This window comes from Sminthopsis crassicaudata, chromosome 1 (assembly GCF_048593235.1).
Source record: "Sminthopsis crassicaudata isolate SCR6 chromosome 1, ASM4859323v1, whole genome shotgun sequence".
Taxonomy (NCBI): domain Eukaryota; kingdom Metazoa; phylum Chordata; class Mammalia; order Dasyuromorphia; family Dasyuridae; genus Sminthopsis; species Sminthopsis crassicaudata.
Window position 1 is genome coordinate 13337437 of NC_133617.1, and position 18665 is coordinate 13356101.

The window sequence follows — 18665 nt, forward strand, 5'->3', positions numbered from 1 at the left end:
CCAGCACAGCCCTGAGTGAATCCATATTTTCCTGTTTTTCATTTTGTTCACAATCTTCTTCTTTGTGGGAGAAAAATGAGCCTTCTATTCATGTTTCATCAAGAGTTTGTTTGCTTTCTGGTTAGCTATTTCTCTAAAATAAAGTGGTTAAATATTGCATTATTGTTTTATGTTTTTTTACTGTTCAAAAGAAGCCTAGGGAAGGAAGTAGGAGGGATGTCAAAGAAAGCTAACGTAAAAAGATATGTATATGAATAAGTACACAGAGAGATATTCATATATACATAAGTGCACATGAATGCATGTATGTCCCTCTCTAAACATGTCTACATGTATGTGTTTACTAGGGCAGTTTTTTCCTGGAGATTGACAATTGCAGTTGGGAAAATTATTGATTCATATTTTCATTGTTTCTCCCCAAACTTTAAGAAACCACAGATTCGCCTGAAGTTCCAAGCCAAATAATTTAGCAATATTGGTGGGGAAAGGTCGGGAATCAAGCCTGGAGATCTACTTTCTTAGACTCTTTATCTCAGGCACCTTCATCATCCTGTTGTTTTTTTTCCCTTTAGAGTGGTTTGAAAAGAAAACCCCTCCCTAAGGGATTGAGCCAAAGGAAGTATTAGATAAAAAGTCATTTCCAAGGGGAAATCACAGGGAGCAGAAGAGTGTGGCTTATGTGAGTGTGTGTGTGTGTGGGGGGCAAGTAACCAGCTCACAAAAATACTAAATTTGTTTTTTTTTAAAGTTTTTTATTTTCAAAATATAAACACAGATAATTTTTCAACATTGACCCTTGCCTAGCCTTGTGTTTCAGATTTTCCCCTCCTTCCCTCAACCCCCTCTCCTAGATGGCAAGCAATCCAATATATGTTGTAAACTATATATTGAATCCAATATGTGTAAACATATTTATACAATTCACTTGTTGCACAAGAAAAATCAGATCAAAAAGGAAAAAAAAATGAGTAAGAAAAGAAAATGCAAGCAAATAACATCAAAGAGTAAGAATGTTATGTTGTAACCCACACTCAGTTCCCACAGTTCTCTCTGATGTCTCTTTTCATCACAAGATCATTGAACTGGCATCAATCATCTCATTGTTGGAAAGAGTCACGTCCTTCAGAATTGATCATCGCATAATATTGATGTTGCCATGTACAATGATCTCCTGATTCTGCTCATTTCACTCAGCATCAGTTCCTGTAAGTCTCTCCAGGTCTCTCTGAAGTCATCCCACTGATCATTTCTTACAAAACAATAATATTCTATAACATTCATATCCTAGAACTCATTCAGCCGTTCCCCAACTGTTGGGTATCCACTCAATTTCCAGTTTCTTGCCACTGTGAAAAAGGGCTGCCTCAAACATTTTTGCACATGTGGGTTCTTTTCCCACCTTTAGTATTTCTTTGGGATATAAGCCAATAGAGACACTGCTGGATCAAAGGGTATGCACAGTTTGATAACTTTTTGAGTATAATTCCAAATTGTTCTCCAGAATGGCAGGATCCATCCATAGTTCCACCAACAATGAAAAATACTAAATTTGTATTAACAAGGAGAGGAAAGGAGAAGATTAATGAGCTGAGTTCACAAATTTAAATTTAAATTTTTTCTTTAAAACTTTAAAAAATTACCCATCTTGCCACTTAGCTGCCATGATCGCAGTTGGAGATTGTTTTTCAAAGGATGGCCATCCAACAACTTACTCCCAGGGTTCTAGGGAAAACTTTGGTGTGAAGGAAATACATGTCTATGATCACAGCTGTAGCTACCAAACTCCTTCTAGTGTGTTTTCCATCTATATAAATCAGTCACAATGACACCATTAACTCTCAAATATGAATCATTTACTAGAGGAGGAGGCAAAAATAGGAGTAATCATAACAAAACATTTACTCATTAGAAAGCAAAAACAGGAATAAACAAAGCATGAATATTCATTCATAAACCAAGGTTACAATCTCTTGAAATCTGTTTATGGTAAGTATGAGAACATACTTAGAGAAACCTAACAGTGAGGTACATTAGTAGAGAGAAGACCTCTGTGCTTGGGGCAGCTTGTGATTTAGGACTGCACTGATTGTCTTTATTCTCTATAGGGAACAGTCATATCACACATCACCTCATAGTCAAAACTGATTTTCTGATTCCCCTTTGTTTGGCTGCTAGATGAAGCTATTTCTCTGCTATTTTCAATTCACTGAAACAGTGATAAGTTCTTTTAACTGATATTAGTCTTAATCCTGGGGTCTTCAGTAATCCCCAAGTCTGCTTCCTGGCTGCAAATCCACATTTCTAATATAATATTGAATAGTAATGGTGATAGTGGGAAATCTTGTTTTACCCCTGATATTAATGGGAATGCTTCTAGTTTATTCCTATTACAAAAACAACATAAATTCTTTGGAGGTGGATAGTATTTTTTTTATCATGAGTTCTTTGGGATTCTCTTGGGTCATTTATGTTGCTGAGAATAGCTAAATATTTCACAGCTGATCATTCTTATAATATTGCTGTTACTGTGTATTTAGATATTTACTAGCTGTGGGATCCTGGGCAAGTTACTCTACTCATTTCTGCCTATGTTTCTTCAACTGCGAAATGGGAATTACCTGCTTTTCAGGGTTGTGATGGTCATATGATATAATAATTGTCAAATGCTTAGCTCATGAAAGAATCCAGCCATTCTGGAGAGCAATCTGGAATTATGCCCAAAAAGTTATCAAACTGTGCATACCCTTTGACCCAGCAGCGCTACTACTGGGATTATATCCCAAAGAAATACTAAAGAGCGGAAAGAGACATATATGTGCCAAAATGTTTGTGGCAGCTCTTTTTGTTGTAGCTAGAAACTGGAGGATGAATGGATGTCCATCAGTTGGAGAATGGTTGGGTAAATTGTGGTATATGAAGGTTATGGAATATTATTGCTCGGTAAGAAATGACCAGCAGGAGGAATATAGAGAGGCCTGGAGAGACTTAAATCAACTGATGCTGAGTGAAATGAGCAGAACCAGAAGATCACTGTACACTTCAACAACAATACTGTATGAGGATGTATTCTGATGGAAGTGGAAATCTTCAACATAAAGAAGATCCAACTCACTTCCAGTTGATCAATGATGGACAGAGGTAGCTGCACCCAGAGAAGAAACACTGGGAGGGGAATGAAAATTGTTAGCACTAATATCTGTCTGCCCAGGTTGCATGTACCTTCGGATTCTAATGTTTATTGTGCAAAAAGAAAGTGATATTCGCACACATGTATTGTACCTAGACTATATTGTAACACATGTAAAATGTATGGTATTGCCTGTCGTCGGGGGGAGGGAATAGAGGGAGGGGGGGTAAATTGGAAAAATGAATACAAGGGATAATATTATAAAATATATATATATATATATATATAATAAAAAAAAAAAAAAGAAAAAAAAATGCTTAGCTCAGTTCTTGGTACATAATAGTCTTCTAATAAATGCTCATTTCTTTCCTTCCTTCCTTCCTTCCTTCCTTCCTTCCTTCCTTCCTTCCTTCCTTCCTTCCTTCCTTCCTTCCTTCCTTCCTTCCTTCCTTTCTTATGTCCACCTGTTCTTTCCTTTCTTTTTCCCTTCCCTCCTTTTCTTTTTTTAAAAGAATATTTTATTTTCTTCCAATTACACGTACAAAACAAATTTTAATACTTTTAAAAACAGTTTCAAGTTCCAAATTCTATCCCTCCCTCCTCCTTCCTCCCTTCTCATTACAGTAAGAAATTTGTTATAGGTTATACGTATGTAATCCTGTAAAATATTTCCCTATAAGAAAAAAAAGGAAAGAAAGGAGGAAATAATGAAAAAGAGAAAATAGCATGCTTTAGTTTGTATTCAGACAACATCAATTCTTTTGTATTCATATAGTTCCTGATTTTGTCTTGGCAGGTAGACTCCCAAATATTTTATATTGTCTACTGTTTCTCTTGCTGCTGCACTTTGTTGGTAACATATAGAAATGATGATAATTTAGGTGGGTTTATTTTGTGTCCTACAACTTTGCTAAAGTTGTTAATTATTTCTAGTAGTTTTTTAGTTGATTCTCTAGGATTCTCTAAGTATACCATCATATCATTTGTAAAAAGTGATAATTTTGTTTCCTATTATCTACTCTAATTCCTTTAATTTCTTTTTCTTCTCTTATTGCTAAAGCTAACATTTCTAATACAATATTGAATAGTAATAGTGATAATGGGCAATCTTGTCTCACCCCTCATTTTATTGGGAATGCTTCTAGCTTATCCCCATTATATAGACAACATCAATTCATTCTCTGGAGGAGGATAGCATTTTTTATCATGAGTTCTTTTGATTTTCTCTTGGTTTGTCATATTGCTGAAAATCCCTAAATCTTTCATAGTTGATCATTCTTACAATATTGCTGTTCCTGTGTATTGTTGTCCTGGTTCTGTTCATTTCACTTTGTATAGTTCATATAAGTATTTTCACACTTTTCTAAACATATCCCCCTCATAATTTTTTATAGCACAATACAGACCACAATTCAATCACAGACCACAGCTTGTTCAGTAACTCCTCAATTGATGGTTGATTTTCAAGTCTTAGGCACCATAAAAAGAACTGCTAGAAATACTTTCTGTAAAAGTAATTCTTTTCCCATTAAAAAAAATTTCTTTCCTCCCCTCTCTTCCTGCTTTCCTTTCTCCTCCCTTTCTCCTCTCCTCTCCTCTCCTTTCCTTTTCCCTTCCCTTTCCTTTTCCCTTTCCTTCCATTCCTTTTCCCTTTCCATCTCTGGCTTCTCAACTCTGTAGGCTGTGTTCTGCTTTCTGCTGTAGCTAAGTTCATTGGCTTCTGCTGTCAGTTTCTCTGATGTCAGTCTGCACTTGGCTCCTTTAGTTACTGACCCAATCTGACTTCTAATATCTTAAATCAAGACCTCTTCATGTGTAGTGACCCATCTCCAACTTGAGAAACCCCCAAACCACATTTCTGTCAGATGTGACCCAAATAGTTATTATACAATAGTTTCATTGTCCCCAGATAGTTCTTTGATGCAGAGTTTCCCAGCGATGAACTCCAAAGTCCCAAAATCACTGTGACAAGAGAATTTCTGATTTAGGCTTCTGGCCATTACTGTGCTAAGAAAAACATTGCCCAATCTCTAAATTGAACTTTTAGACATTGTTGCTGGAAGCTAGAAAATTAAGACTAGGACATAAAACTTTCGCTGCTCATGCATTCACATTCTATATAAGGTTGCTGAAATTGATGCTCTGGGCTCATTGACTTTTGTATATAGTTAAGCCTTTGCTCTGAGCTTAACTATATCTGTGTCACTAATTCAGTGACTAACAGCACTTAGTTTATGAACCCTTGAATTTTTTTTTCTTAGAAGTCATATTTGAATTAGCTGTTGGTAAACAATGCACTGCAATCATCCTCACTATTATTCAGTGGCTTTCTCTCTGATGATCTGATCTCCCAAGTCCTCTCAGAATTTTTATTTGAGGAGTTTGCTTTTTTATCAAGCAACTTTTCTTCATATTTCCCACACCAATGTCCTTTTGCCCTTTCAGTAAATTTCCACACAACAAAGGTGCAGTGCTTTACATGAACATTTTATTTATATAACATTTTATTTATAAACTTCTTGAGGGTAGGATCTGTTTAATTTTTGTTTTTCTTTCTTCAGGACCACTTAGAGGGCCTGCAACATAGTTGGCACGTTAAAAATGTCTGCTAATGATTGGCTAAGATGACAGGAAAAGATAATGATAAATGTTGGAGGAGATGTGGGAAAACTGGGACATATGCATTGTTGGTGGAGTTGTGAAATGATCCAGCCATTCTGGAGAGCAATCTGGAACTATGCTTTAAGGGCTATTAAACTGTGACCCTTTGACCCAGTAGTGCCATTACTGGGTCTGAATCCCAAGGAAATGACAAAGGAGGGAAAAGGACCCACATGTACAAAAAATGTTTGTAGCAGCTCTTTTTTGTGGTGGCAAGGAATTCCCCATCAGTTTGGAAATGGCTGAATAAGTTATGATATATGAAAGTAATGGAACATCATTGTTCTATAAGAATTGAGGAACAAACTGATTTTAGAAAGGCCTGGAAGGATTTATGCAAACTGATACTGAGCAAAACAAAGAGGACTAGGAATACACTGTACACAGAAACAGCAAGATTGTGAGTTGATCAACTATAAAAACTGGTTCTTCTCAATGGTTCAGTGATTCCAGACAATCCCAATAAACTTTGGATGGAAAATATTATCCACATCCAGAGAGAGAAATATGGAATATATTCACTTTTTTTTCTTTTCTGTTTTTTTTTCTCTCATGATTTTGTTCTGATTTTTCTCTTTCAACATGATTCATAAGGAAATTTTTTAAAAAAGAATATACATGTAAAACAGAAAGAAAATTTAAAACTAGAAAAAAGTCTGCTGATTAATTGAATCATAATTGGAGGAGTTTTCACTGTGAATGGTTAGCTCAAGTCAATACGATAAAGATGACATGTCCCAAATTAACCTATATTCTTAGTGAAATGATAATCAACATATATTGATATGTCTATTGAGACACTTTAATGGATCTTTCACATGACTGATCTTTCTTTCAAAGATGCAGTTTGCAAGCCAGGTATCTCCTCTCATCCTCAGCAGCATTGGTCTATGTCCTCCTATAAATCCTTTACAGGGAATTTATTCTACATGGAGGAGACCAGCTTCTAGATCTTGTATGGATGCTGATAAAAAAAAGTCTGTCTGTTACCTTTTGCTCTATGAAACCCATAGAATTATAAAAATTATAAAAAAATTTTTTAGAAGTACAGAAAGTGAAGGCTGTGAAGGGAAATTATGGGAAAAAATAACAAAGCAGGATTTATAGAACCATATCTCACACTATGCTAGAAAGCAGTTTTATCAAAGCTATCTAGTACTAGATACTTTAAAAATGTTTTATTCTCTCCAATTGCATGTTTAAAAAAATTAACTATTTTTTTTAAGTTCTGAGTTCCAAATTCTATCCCTTCCTTCTTCTCCTTTCCCCTCCTTGAGATAGTAAGCAATCTGATATAGGCTATACATGTGCAGTCACGTAAAACGTTTCCATATTAGTCATTTTGTAGCACTAGGTACTTTTTAAAAATAGAAAAATAGACATGTGGGACAAATGGAACAATCATGATGTAGAACCAAATATATACAATAGATTGTTATTTGATAAGCCTCCTAAGATCATAAAACATTGGGGAAAGAATTTATTATTCAATAAGAATCTTTTAAAGTTTTTATTAATGTATTTTTTTTTTACATCCATATAGTTTTTTTCTTCAGCCTCCCTCTTTCTTATCCTCTCAGAAAACCATTCCAAATAACAAAAACATACAACTCCATGCAGGAGCCCCTCATTGGCTGGAGGTGTTCTTTCCTGAATCTTTTTTGAGCCCTGATTGATCTAGATAATTTTGTTATTAGATATTTTTAGGGAGGCATTGTTCTTTTCATTTACGTTGTTGTAGTCATTGTGTATATTGTTTTCTTAGCTCTGCTGATTTCACTCTGCATTGGTTTATTTAGATCTTTCCACACATCTCTGTACTTAACACATACATCACAATATTCCACTACGTTCATATGCCACAATTTGTTTAGTCACTCCCCAGTCAATGGGCATTAAATTTGTTTCTAGTTCACTGCTACCATAAAAAGTTCAGAAAGACTCTTAAGAAAATTGATTAACAGGATGTGGGAAATGGAAAGAGACACATACAACTTTTAAAATGGATCAAATGAAGTCTTAAACTTGGGTTTAAAAAATCAACTTTCTAAGGTGAAAATGGCACGGTTAGGTAGGCATTCTCCTGAAAAAGTGCTAGTGGTTTGAGTAGACTACAAATTCACTTCAAAGTTAGAGCATTATGGAAACCAAATCAAAACAAACAAAAAAGCTAAAGTAAAAAGTTACACCCCCAAAAAACAAAAATCAAAAACAACAACAACAAAATCTCCCAAATCAACTCATGAGATCTTAAGCAACTTAAGAGAGGCATAGGGCAAGGGCAAGGGCAATTAGAATCAGATCGACTCCAGAAGTGATAGATTTTAGCTGACCAGAGGTCTTTAAGGAGACCTGTTTCTGAACAACAACATTACAACATGGCAGACAAGAGTTCATGCAGATTTTTCCTCTGGCCCTGGAGGGAGAGGGAACCAACCATTCTCCAGAGGCAGCTAATTCTACTTTTGGACAGCTCCCTTTTTGGTAGGGTTTTTCTTAGAACCAACCCCAAATCTACCTTCTTGCAACTTCCTCCTACCGATGTTAAGATCCCTCATTCTGCCCTCTAGTGCCAAGAAGACTGTATTTGTCAGTCTTTAAGTCATCTGGAAAGCACAGTGCATAGAAGGCTGGGCTTGGATTTATGAAGATCTGAGTTCAAATGAGACTTCAGACACTAATTATGTGACCTGGCAAATAATTTTGCTTCTATTTGCCTCTGGTTTCTCATCTATAAAATGGAGATAATAATGGCACCTACTTCCCAGGGTTGGGAGAATAGTACTTAGCACAGAGTAAGCACTATGTAAATATTGACTATTATTATTAATTTTAGAAAAAAAAGCATTTGTGAAGGACTTTCCATATGTCAACATTGTGCAAAGGGCTAGGGATATAGGCAAAAATGAAACTGTCCCTACAGTCAAGGTATCTCGTGTCAAGGAAAGGCAACAAGTCACATAAAATGGAAAAATGGAGGAAAATTGAGGGGCAGAGGGTGCTAACAATGGGGATGTCCAAAGAAGGCTTCACAGAGGAGGAGGCATCTGAGTTTAACACTAAATGAAGAAAAACATTCTGAGATACAGGGTTGAAGGACTGCTTTCAGGTCGAGGGAACCAGGAGATGCAATATAGAATTCACAAAATGGGTCCTAGCCCAGTTTGGCCAGAAGACAAAACACATGGAGGGGAGCAAGGTGGGTTCAATTCTGACTTTGAAGAACTTGAAATGCCAGGCTAAAGAGTTTGTATTTGAACACTGTAGTCATTAGGGAGGCACTGAAGGTCTTTGAGCAAGAGAGTGACGTGATCAGAACTGTGCAGCTAGGTGGAGGATGGGTGGAGAGAAGAGAGACTGGGGAGCAGGAAGACCAATTAGGAGGCTCTTGTACCAGTCTAGGGAAGAGGGGATGAGGGCTGGAACTAGGGGGGATAGCTTTGGGGGGGAGAGAAGGGGATGGGTGTGAGTTCCACCAGTTGATGCATATGGCACCTCATTATCCTGGTTGTCCCCAATGATCTTCCTAAAACTGGTGCCCAGAACTGGGCACAGCTCCCCAGAGGAGGTCTAATCAGAGCAGGATCTTGAGGGAGGAGCATATTCTTGATTCTGGACATTCTACCTTTCTTAAAACAATCAAAGACTCCACGATGTTTCTTGGCTCCCATTGCTGTGAAATCTCACAGAACTGGCAGGCCATTAACAAACCTCACCTCTTCTGCATGAAAGACTGTCTGGCCATACTCTGTCCCCCCACTCCAGGCTTGTGAAATTGGATTTGCACTTATCCCTATTAAATTACATCTTCTCAGATGTGACCCAATGATCTAGTTTGGTAAGGTGTTGGGAACTTGGTGTTGCTGGCAAATTTGATAAGTAATTCATCAGCTTTTTATAACATGGGGCAGAGAGAGCTGAGAGGGGCCTTAGAATATGGGATGTCAGAGCTGGGAAGGTCCTTAGAACAGGGAATTTCAGAGCTGGGAGGGGCATTAGAAGAGAGAGAGAAAGAGGAAAAGAGACAGAAATAGTAAGAAACAGAGAGAGAGAGAGAGAGACAGAGAGATAGAGAGACAGAGACAGAGAGACAGAGAGAGAGAGACAGAGAGAGAGAGAGACAGAGAGACAGAGAGAGAAAGAGAGAGAGAGAGAGACAGAGAGACAGAGAGAGAAAGAGAGAGAGAAAGAGAGAGAGAGAGAGAGAGAGAGAGAGAGAGAGAGAGAGAGAGAGAGAGAGAGAGAGAGAGAGAGATTGGAATTTGAAAGACAGAGGTGAAACAATATCTTCCCTGTAGAAGCTGACAGTCCAGCCAGGGGAGAGAAAACACATGTGTGCTTATACATACCCAGGAATCAAACAGACAGGATATAATATTTTGGGAGGTGGCAAACCCTAGCAGCTTGCAGGGGGGAAGGAGTGAGATAAAGAGAATTTTCCCATGGAAGGCAGCCCTTGAACCTTGAAGGAAACTAAGGCTCCCTGGTACCGACAGCATTCCAGGCTGCCAATGGTGGGGTGGCACTTTCCTGCAAGTGACAATTGGAGAAGCCCTTTTGGGGGACATATAAGCCTGTTGACTAAATTAGCTTTGATGGTAAAATTTATACCAGCTTCACAGCCTAATCCCTCACCACGGCCACTCCAGAAAAGTGTGAATCAGCTCCCACTTCAGTTAGCCGGCCTTCATTTTCCAGCCTTGTCTCCCTCTGGGCTGCCATTTGGAGGTGATACGTGCTGGGTTCTTTCTTGACAGGAACTGCTCATCTTTCACCACTGGGTTCTGTGCTATCCATAAGCAGGCACACATTCCATGTATCAATGGTGAGTGGAATCATCTTTGCAAAAGTTTTTGGACTTTTTTTTCCCTGAGGCTGGGGTTAAGTGACTTGCCCAGGGTCACACAGCCAGGAGGTGTTAAGTGTCTGAGGACGGATTTAAACTCAGGTCCTCCTGATTTCAGGGCTGGTGCTCTAACCACTACACTTACTAGCTGCCTCAGGACAATTTTTTTGTGTTCCAATCCTAGGGTGGACTCTCTGTCTGCTAAGGTAAGCAAACCCCATTGGGTGAAGAAGACAATTTTCAGCATCTTTTCCAGCCCTTTCCTCATACTAGGAGATGAGCAGTGTGGTCCTTCTGAAAGGTTGCTTAGACATCCTCAGCACTGCTGCTTCTGGTGAGAATGGCCTGGGCTGCCTGTGTGTAGGGCTGGGTCTCCAGCTGTTAGAGCATCTGCTCCTGCTGCTTCATCACTTGCCTATTGCCATAGGACTTTGAGAGAGGTAGACAGTGGTGAAACAGTAGGGGGTGTATCTTTGCACTCATGCAGAAATAGAACTTGAGTGAAGCAGAGTGCACTCAGTTGGGGCTGGTCTCTCCCTCTCATCCAGAACCACTGGAGTTTCGTGGCAAGACAAAGTCAGGACTGCAGGTGATGATTCCAGATATAGCGGATAACTTTTGTGTCATTGAGGCTTTTTTATTTTTATTTATTTTTATTTAAAAATTTTTTTTATAATATTATCCCTTGTATTCATTTTTCCAAATTATCCCCCCCTCCTCTACTCCCTCCCCCCGATGACAGGCAATCCCATACATTTTACATGTGTTACAGTATAACCTAGATACAATATATGTGTGTAAATACCATTTTCTTGTTGCACATTAATTATTAGCTTCCGAAGGTACAAGTAACCTGGGCAGACAGACAGTAGTGCTAACAATTTACATTCACTTCCCTGTGTTCCTTCTCTGGGTGTAGTTGTTTCTGTCCATCATTAATCAACTGGAAGTGAGTTGGATCTTCTTTATGTTGAAGATTTCCACTTCCATCAGAATACATCCTCATACAGTATCGTTGTTGAAGTGTATAGTGATCTTCTGGTTCTGCTCATTTCACTCAGCATCAGTTGATTTAAGTCTCTCCAAGCCTCTCTGTATTTCTCCTGCTGGTCATTTCTTACAGAGCAATAATATTCCATAACCTTCATATACCATAATTTACCCAACCATTCTCCAATTGATGGACATCCATTCATCTTCCAGTTTCTAGCTACAACAAAAAGAGCTGTCATTGAGGCTTTTTTAAATGAAAGCTTTTTATTTACAAAACATTTGCATGGGCAATTTTTCAACATTGATCCTTGCAAAACCTTCCGTTCCAACTTTTCCCCTCCTTCCCCCGCCCCCTCCCCTATCTGGCAAGTAGTCCAATATATGTTAAATATGTTAAAATATATGTTAAATACAATGTGTGTATTCATATTTATACAGTTATCTTGCTGCACAAGCAAAATCAGATCAAAAAGGAAAAAAAAAACAACCTGAGAAAAAATAATGCAAGCAATAAAAGAGAAAGTGGAAATGCTATGAGGTTCCCATAGTCCTTTCTCTGGGTGTAGATGGCTCTCGCCATCACTGAACAATTGGAGCTGGTTTGAATCATTTCATTGTTGAAGAGCTGCGTCCATCAGAATTGATGTCGTATAGTCTTGCTGTTGCCGTGTCACTGAGGATTAACCAAGCTTCGCTTCTTGGCTGTTGGAACCAAGTGTTCACCCATTCTTTCAGAAAAAGTCTTCACATGCTTGGGGTAGGACCCTCCCACCCCAACTCACCAACAGGCTTGAGACCCTTTAGTTACCATCAACCTGGATTATCCCATCTGTCAAAATGGTTTTCCTAGGATGTGGCCACTGTGCTCCTTCTTGGAAACACAGGTGACAGTTGGGTGAATCAGGTGAACGCCAGAGGCGGAGAAGCAGCTCCGAAAAGGAGTTGGCAGCCCTCACACCATAGGTTTTAGCTTTCCCTGTACACCTTGCTTGTGCACCCCCTTGCACATAGGAGGCACTTAATAAATGCTAATTGGTTGACTCATGGTGATATCTTCAACAGAAAGAAGAGTTACATTAAGGATTAGGAGCCTCTCAGGGATGGGCCTTGAATCTGTGTCTTTGATCTTGCCCAGTGGGAGTTGGTTCTGTCTGGGGGTCTGTCAGCCTATAAGAGTAAGATTGGGAACTGAGTTTATGGCTGTGGCAAGAACTGGGAGAATTAGGGAAGTCCAGGATAGGAGTAGGACCGCCCCACTTAATTCAGAGAATTCTGGGAAATTGATTTCAGGGATAGGTAGCTCTAAGGTTGGGAAATCCCAAAGCAGTCTGGGAGTGGGGGTCTCCAAATAGGAGAATTTGGGGGATACTAAGGGATCTAGACCCTTTAGACATATGTTTGCCTGGTCATGTGCAAATGGGATCCTCTTCTGGAGCAATAAAGGGCAGTTTCTATATGGCTAGGGCTATTTCCTTTTTTTTTTTTTTTTTTTTTTCCCAACCACTGTATCATTGACATCAGCTGGGGAGGGACTGAATCACTTTACAGATAGGTCTTTTTTTTTTTTTTTTTCTTCCTGTTGATAACATTGTTGTGGTCATAGTTATAGCAATGGAATCAGTCAGAAGGCACAGTTTCCCTGCTCTTAGTATGCAAAGCTATTTTGATTTCTAAAAAGTCGGCCACAGTTTCCAGCTCCGGCTCCAGATTTTTCCCATAATGTGCCTGTTTTCCTACAGCACCACCGGCATGGAATTTTACCATTTTAACTATCTTTGCCAGTGTGACATATGTAAAGAATTGTTTTGAAATACATTTCTTTGATTATTACAACTTGAACACATGTTCAAGTGCTTATTAATAAGTCCCCTTTCTTCTTTCAAGAACTACTTATTCATATAATTTGGTCACTTTAACTATTGACTGCTGGTTCAATTTAAAGGAATTAATCAAACCTGTTTGATAGAATGTGAGGTCCTTAAGAGGAGCTCTGATTTCATTTTTCTCCTTGTAACTTCAGCATTTAGTACAGTAGTCTGTGCTTATTGATTTTTATATTAATTTCTATCACTTCCTCATAGATCTTGGATGTCAGAATTTTTGCAAGTGTATATTTCACAAGCAGGTTGGGTTGCCTTTGAGAAACTGGGCAATGCTTTGAATGGCCCCGAGCTTCTCCTTGAAAAAAGACCTACTCAATTTTTACCAGTTCTTCTGTTAGATACTATGGGATTTTGAGACATCATATGCCATCGTATCTAAAGAATCAATGTTTCAGATTACCCATCAGGTAATGGAGAGTGGATAGAAATTGGCTATAATCCATTTAGAACCGACCAAGAATTACATAGGAGCAGAGGCATGAAAGTGTGTCATCATGACATTGGGAAAAAAAAAGTGGCTTCATCATATGCTCAGAGTGAGGGTTAACTAAAGGGCAGTCTGGTATGAGTGCTAGAAAATAACTTCCACTCTATCTGGGTAGACGAGAGACCATGGATGGATTTCTACCCATAGAAATATAGAAATGGTACTACACAGATTTTCCCCCAATCTGTTTCTTTTCTCTGTATTCTGGGTGCATTTTTTTCAGTTGTGCTAAATCTTTTTTATCATTAAGGAATTAAATTCATCTCTTTCATCTTGTTTATTGTTGACATTGGGTTTCCTCACCTCTCAACAAAAGGGAAGTCAACAAGACAGTATGGCTTCAAGGATAGAAAACTTGTCCTTGAGTCAGCCAGCTATGGTTCTAGACTAGTGACTTGGCTTCTCTGTGTCTTAGGCAACTCCCTACTACTGTAGGTTACATGTACTTTATTACTGTTTTGTGTTAGTGGAGGAAGTTCCTAGATCTAAACAAATAAGAAGAGCCAACATTTTAAAACATGTTAAGTTTTCTCAAAGTGGGCCATAAATGTCTCCTCATTGGCTCTTTCAAAAGATTCTTAGGATATAAATCCTCCAGTTATCAATTATTCCCACCTTCAGAGGAAGAAACTCAAGTTCCAAAAACTTTGGGACAGTGAACATCAGAGATGGAATCTGAACCCAGAACTCTTCAAAATTTGGCCCTTGAGTTCATGTTGTATCAAAATGGGTTGGAGGAACTAGAGATGTTTAGCCTAAAGAAAAGAAGGCTCAAAGGCTACATGATAGGTAGCTTCAGGTATTTAGGTAGGGAGGCGGTATGGTGGATAGAGTGTCAGAGATAGAGTTAGGAAGATCTGAGTTCAAATCCAGGACAGAAAGCCTTGGAAGGTGGTGGTCTTCAGGCAAAGGTTAGGTGACTAGCGGTCAGAATGATATAGAATGGAACCAGAAAGTCTCTGAAGTTCCTTTCAACCCTGATTTTCTATGAATTTCTGCACTGTTCTTTTACTACTACATTGCCCCTTTAGAAATGTCAGGGTCACTATTTGGCTCAATCTTGCTATAACCATTGAATATATTTCCAAGTATTTAATATATACTTTATTTCAGGGACCATTGCTTTAGTCACCTTTTTAAAAACTTGATATATTTTTCCAATTACTTTTAAAGATAGTTTTCAACATTAATCTTTGTAAGATTTGGAGCTCCAAATTTTTCTCTGTTCCCCTTCCTACGACAGCCAGCAATCTGATATAGATTACATATGTTCAATTACGTTAAACATATTTCCACATTAGTAATGTTGTGAAAGAAGAATCAGAACAGGAGGGAAAACCACAACAAAAAAAAAAGTGAAAATAGTATACTTTGATCTGCATTCAGACTCCATAGTTCTTTATCTGGAGGTAGATTTTCATTGTTCATCATGAGTCCTTTGGAACCGTCTTGGATCATTGCTGAGAACAGTAAGTCTATTCTAATTGATCATCACAAAATGTTGCTATTACTGTATACAGTATCCTCCTGATTCAGCATTAGTTCATGTAAATTTATCCCCTTATCACTTCTTATAACGCAATAGTGTTCCATTATATTCATGTACCTGAATTTGTTCAGCCATTCCCCACTTCATGGGCATCCCCTCGTTTTCCAATTTCTTGCCACTACAAAAAGAGCTAGTACAAACTTTTTTTTTCATTTGGATCCTTTTCTTTTCTTTTCTTTCTTTCTTTCTTTTTTTGTTCTCCAAGCCCGAGAATTTTATTATTTTTTTATCTTTCTTTTTTTCCCTTTTTAAAAATAATTAATTAATTAAATTATTTTTTACAAAAATTTTATGCATAGGTAATTTTCCAGCATTGACAATTGCAAAACCTTTTGTTTCAACTTTTCCCCTCCTTCCCTCCACCCCTTCCCTCAGATGGCAGATTGACCAATACATGTTAAATATGTTAAAGTATAAGTTAAATACAATACATATATATATATATATATGTCCAAACAGATATTTTGCTGTACAAAAAGAATTGGACTTTGAAACAGTGTACAATTAGCCTATGAAGGAAATAAAAAATGTAGGCAGACAAAAATATAGGGACTGGGAATTTTATGTAGTGGTTTATAGTCAACTCCCAGAGTTCTTTTGCTAGGTGTAGCTGGTTCAGTTCATTACTGCTCTATTGGAATTGATTTGGTTCATCTCATTGTTGAAGAGGGCCACGTCCATCAGAAGTGATCATCATATAGTATTGTTGTTGAAGTATATAATGATCTTCTGGTCCTGCTCACTTCACTCAGCATCAGTCCATGTAAGTCTCTCCAGGCCTTTCTGAAATTATCCTGTTGGTCATTTCTTACAGAACAATAATATTCCATAATATTCATATACCACAATTTATTCAGTCATTCTCCAATTGATGGGCATCCACTCAGTTTCCAGTTTCTGGCTACTACAAAGAGGGCTGCCACAAACATTCTTGCACATACAGGTCCCTTTCCCTTCTTTAAAATCTCTTGGGGGATATAAACCCAGTAGAAACACTGGATATGCACAGTTTGATAACTCTTTGAGCCTAGTTCCAAATTGCTCTCCAGAATGGCTGGATGTATTCACAATTCCACCAACAATGTATCAGTGTCCCTCTTTTCCCATATCCCCTCCAATATTCTGCATTATTGTTCCCTGTCATTCTAGCCAATCTGATAGGTGTGTAGTGGTATCTCAGAATTGTCATAATTTGCATTTCTCTGATTAATAATGACTTGGAGCATCTTTTCATATGGCTAGAAATAGTTTCAATTTATTCACCTGAGAATTGTCTGTTCATATCCTTTGACCATTTATCAATTGGAGAATGGCTTGATTTCTTATAAATCAGAGTCAATTCTCTATATATTTTGGAAATGAGGCCTTTATCAGAACCTTTGACTATAAAAATGTTTTCTCAGTTTATTACTTCCCTTCTAATCTTGTCTGCATTAGTTTTGTTTATACAAAACCTTTTTAATTTGATATAATCAAATTTTTCTATTTTGTGATCAACAATGACCTCTAGTTCTTCTTTGGTATTCTTCTTTGGTCATAAATTCCTTCTTTTTCCATAGGTCTGAGATAGGATATTCTATCCTCTTGCTATCCTATGTTCTTCTAATTTATTTATAATCTCATTCTTTATGCGTAAGTCATGAACCCATTTTGGCCTGATCTTAGTATACAGTATTAAGTGTGTGTCAATGCCTAGTTTCTGTATTTGGATCCTTTTCCTTTTTTTGATCTCTTTGGGATACAGATGCAGTAGTGACATTATGGGATCAAAGTATATGTTCAGTTTTATGTCCTTTGGACATAGCTCTAAATTGCTCTCCAGAATGGTTGAATCAGTTCACAACTCCACCAACAATGCATTATTATTCAAATTTTCCCACATTTTCTCAAATATTTATCATTTTCCTTTTCATATGAGCAAATCTGATAGGTGTGAGATAGTCCCTCAGAATTGTTTCAATTTGCATTTCTCTAATCAATAGTGATTTAGAACATCTTTTTTTTTCTTATAACTATAGATAACTTTGAAATTTTGTGTTTTACTGGTCTTGTGTGTATATAATTAAATAAAATCTTGATTGTTAGGACTGGAGAGGATCTTTGAGACCATCTCATCCAAATCCTGTTTTAGAGACAAGGAAATTGAGGCTCTTTAGGTACAATTTTGGCTAAGTCACAGAGACTTTATTTAATTTATAAAATTTAATTTAATTTAAGTTCTTAGTATATGGATTTGGTTGGGACCTGAATACCATGGAGGGAAGAAAGAAAAGGTAACTTGGGATAGGGCCCAGGATCTCAGGGAGGCAAGGATGGGCTAGGGATGGAGAAATAATGGGAAGGATAATATCAAAATTCCAGTTCATAGACCCAAGTTAGAAGCTCTGCGTACAAAGGCACCTAGGAGTGCACAAATGCAGAAATCCATGCAAGAAAGTGAATATGCCGGCAAACACCTACTTCTTTCTGTGTTCTTGAGTTGTTTCTCCCATCTATCCCAAAGGTAGCAGAGACTATTACGTTAATCAGAGAGACTCATTCCTTGGAACAGACCGTGGCTTTCAGAACTTAGAACATAACATGCTACAGATGGGAGGGACTTTTCTCATATTGGCTATTGAGCTTGGCTGGGTTTCCCGTAAAGAGGTGAAATCCCTAAGGGTTTGGGGAGACTTAGGGAGGCGTGGGTGTTCACAGTGCCAGTAGCAAGAATTTGCATTTTAACTTTCTACTGGTGTCTTCCTACACATTTCCTCATCTGATTCTGCTAGTGTCTATATGGGGGAGGGGTGATGATTAGAGTATATCCTGGACCCTGAATGTGAAAAGGGCCAAGGGCAATAAAACTAAAAATGTCTTAAGTAGATTAGGGGAAAAACCATTGGATTTGGAATTCTAGACCTCCGAGTTTCAGGGCTGTTTCTCTCATTCACTTCTTGGGTAAACTCTAAATAAGTCACTTTTGCTTTTCTAAATCTTAGTTTCTTTATCTGTTAAATTAAAGGTAGGACTAGATGGTCTCTAGGCCTCCTTCTGCTTCTGTCTGTGTGACCTTGAGGCTATGCTGAACTGACTCTGGCTATTGTAGAAAAGATAAACTCATACATTGGGACCTTGAA